The following is a 4,047-nucleotide window of genomic DNA, read 5'->3' as shown; positions in this document are numbered from 1 at the left end:
CTTTGCTCTGCTCTTCTACCTGGACATTGGAACTGTCTTGGTCTGTTGCACTTCTACTATTGTGTCCTCTGATTGTGGGACTGAAATTACTTGTCAAACAGACCTATATATATCCGTGGTAAAATCTGAAGCTTATAGCCGGTGTAATAATGCACAGGTATCCAGAATAATGCTGCAACTCTAAGGAGAGCTAAATATTTCTTTCCTTGTTACGGAGGCTAACTCCAGTTTAGTGGAGTTCAGGCTGAAAACAGAATAGGTGTTAAGTTGTCAAAGCCGCAGCAGTGTTAATACTCCGCGAGTTCATGTTTTATTTATCGTTATGAGTAATGAAATGTTAGGATGACCATGTTATGGAGATCCGGCTGCATGTGGGAGTTTTGGTTTGGTTAGGTTTTCTGCCTTAAGGTGAGATCTTTGATCTCTGCAGCTAATGTTATGTTAATGTTAAAACAATGTGACATAAGGTGGAAAACCTTTCCTGTAGTAACTAACAGTTCTCCAGTCATTTGTGTTTGTTCTCTATGGACGGTCTTTTGAAAAAACGAGTTTACAGTTGGGAGAGATGGTTGCAAGGGATTTCAAGGTCTCACACACTACAGCAGATTTACCACGCAGAGAAACGAGGTACAACACAACAGAAAGAAAAAAAACACGTTCGGAAGCTTTTAATTAGATATCTTTAGAATAGGACACTCAATTATACGAAGCTCAAAGCCCTTGGAAGTAATACAAAGGTTATTTCATTCATTTCGTTTCATTTATGGGGTTTGGACATATCTACCTTCTCACCCCAAAAGGGGCTATTAAACGGTAAACAGGAAAAGTGTTTAATTTAAATGACTTTGTCTATTTCTTAAATAACTTCAGAATATGTGTACCTTCCAGTACAATAAATGCTTGGGGAAATATGAGCAGGACGAACTGACAGTGAGACCTGCATTTGGCCAGACGACATTGTCCTTTTGACGACTGACCGAGACGAGAAAGCAGAAGACCTTCAAAGTTTGACTTTCAGACAGCTCGCTTTGTGAATGCTTTTGAATAAGTGAGGTTTTTTAAATTTTTTTACTTGCGTTATGACAGAGCCATTAAAGCCTGACAATAACAGGGCCTTTTTCATTCGGAGCGATGCCATCCACACCTTGAGCACCGCACGAAAATTCTTTGTCCCCCTGCCACACCGGTTCCTGCATTCAATGTCAGCGGTTTGAATGCGTAAAAATAACGCCCAGGTGTTTAAGCAATACCACTCGGTCTCCAACTCGAACACAAAGTGACCTGGCCTGCTAAGTTTTCATCGCAACGCATTTTGGAGCATTGGTCTCCCATAATTGGAATTTTTTCTTACAAGTCCTTCATTGCTTGGCACGGGGTTGCATAGCTTGGGATCATCTTTAGACTGCACTTCAAAGGGCCCGGTGCTTTGTAGCCTACCTCGTGTGGAGTTAGCGGTAAGGGAGAAGACTGTTTGGCGCACATATGGGACCCGCAGCTGTGCAACACCCAAGTCATTTGTCGACTCAATGGAGGCTGCGGTTTGAACAATAACTAGGATGAAATTAATAAAGGCACAAACAAAGAGAGATGCGTTCTGCAGAGTAACAGGTTCCACGTTCCGTATTGTCAGCCAGGCTGCTTCTGCAACATAAGACTGACTGGTGATCAGACGCATATGTGCATGCATTGGGAAATGGCTTGTATTTCACCTGTTCTTATTTCAGAAAATTCTAATTTTCTGTTGGCTTCAAACGGTTATCATGTATTTTCATAACTGATGTTTAGAAGACCTTTTAGCTGCTGCAGTTTTTGCTGTCGTTCTGGGAAAGATGCCGAACAGTTCAATGTTTCTAAATCATAATGATTTTCACAGATATCTAATATACTACGAAGTGCATTTGTGTTGCGTGGATTTGTGTTGCGTGGATTCAGAGGAAAAAACTAGTCTTTGTTAGGCAAATGTGCATTATTTTTGTCAGAGAGAGAGAGAGAGAGAGAGAGAGAGAGAGAGAGAGAGAGAGAGCAGATCACTCACGCTTTATTATAATATCGCAGCAGGTTTTAATTACATCACATCCGTACCAAAATCAGCGGGATTTCATTACACCCAACGTTCAGGAATCCACATAAATTACCCATGCCTGATGGCAGACACCCTTGCTTTTCGGCGCTATTGCTTGCTTCACATAGGTAGCTCTCGCAGGTAGGCGGAAAGCTATTACACGACTTATTGGCCCACAGCTCCGCGAATTAATCACGTTATCCCTACGGGTCACTGCGATCTAATGCAGCCGCGATCGCAGAGAATTTCCTTCCCTCTAATTACGCTCTGAATCACATTGTTTTGGTATTTGTCACTGGGTCTGTACGGAGAGAAATGCCATTTGCATGCATCTCCCGCTGGACGTGTCGCTTACGTGACAGCGGAGGGAAGAGGTCGAGTGGGATTCTGGTAAACAGAAAGGACAAGAAAACCGTCGGCAAAGGCCTGCATGGATGTCGCTTTTGGCGCCGCGATGATAGCCTAGTAAGAACAACCCAGGGTAAACGAGCGACTGTAGCGAGAAAGGCGACGGTCCAAAATGTAGTCAAAGGTCATTTGTTGTATTACCGTTATATAAACGAGACACTGGTGGGGGATTTGAAATGATAGAGAGCAATCAGAGGTTTTTTAAAAATGAAACTTCCTGTTTTCCGAATAGATTTTGCGATATCCATTTTAGTTTTAACGTGCCAAAAAGCGGTCGTTTAGTACAGGATGTCTGGATTTTCTAATTTCCCCCGCTGCAGCCCGGTCTCCTTTAAATCTGCAACACCCACTTGTAACCACAGTCCAGAGGCGGGCGCGCTTTGCTTTCCAAACAACACTAGCGGACTTCCGAAGCAGCTTCTCTGCAGAGACAAGACTCACGCGTCCGTTATTCCAGCGCCCTTATTTTGCATTGCGCGCAGCCGAATCCAGCAAAGCATACCGAGAGGTCGGTGTAGACAGTCTTAAGTCCGTGAAGAACATATATTGGACTCGGGCGATCTTAGCATGGCCGCGCGGAGCGATAGACTCCATTATCAACATGTTAATTGAATTTCTAGAGATCAGCGAGTGAATCCTGCACTGATCTGTATGTCGGTCAGAGTCTCGTGATAGCGCGGACATTAAAGAAAAATATAATAAGATATGAAATACACATTCATAAATATAGAATACTGTTTTTCAACACTGACACAATGTTCAATGCCGATATGGGTATGAAAAACAGGATGAGCAAATGGTTTAATGATCAGGCGCTTCCAAGAGAAAATGGACAAGGGTTCGATTGTTATTGTGTAGTGTAACACATTTCACGATAAAATGAACAAGGGCACGACTGTATCGTGTACTCGTGTACACATTTCACGTCCGAGAGCTCGACTGGAGCTGTCCCACGGTCCGTGGTGCTGAAAGATTCCGCGCGCAGAATATACTTAGCCAAACAATTAAGGGACATTTCCGTTTTCGCATTAACTTGCAAGAAATATCCTTTAATTGTAAGATTAAGAATATCACGTTCTGTCTTCGGCTCCAAGATCTTTGCGTTCATCTGGTCGCTCCTTTAGAAGATATGTCTTTATTTCTTTCCGCGTTATTTTCAGTGTAACCACAGAACCATCACATACTCTTTCTCGACACAGAAATTCTGCCTCAGTAAAACACCATTTTCGCCCAGTTCTGGGTCTACTTTTACGGAGTGTTCTGGTTCTAAAACAACACTTAATGCTGTCCTTAGAAAACCTGTAACTGTAACTGTAACTTCACTCAATCAATTAAATGGAAATTCTGCTATGAATTAAAAGACTATCCCTTTGCTGCCGAAAATTGTTAAAATGGTTGTAAGCAACTTTCATTCGCACTATAAAGACGGCACACGTCCAGACGTTCCGATGCGCCCCGACAACAAGAAAAAGGCAACATGTAGAGACACTGCGCGATGTGCAGGTACGCCGTCGAACGTCGACACGCACTTAGCGATCCGCGGCCTTTCTCCCTGAAGACGGAGAAATGCTGTCCTT

This window comes from Electrophorus electricus, chromosome 14 (genome assembly GCF_013358815.1).
Source record: "Electrophorus electricus isolate fEleEle1 chromosome 14, fEleEle1.pri, whole genome shotgun sequence".
Lineage (NCBI taxonomy): Eukaryota > Metazoa > Chordata > Actinopteri > Gymnotiformes > Gymnotidae > Electrophorus > Electrophorus electricus.
This window is presented reverse-complemented; position numbering follows the sequence as displayed.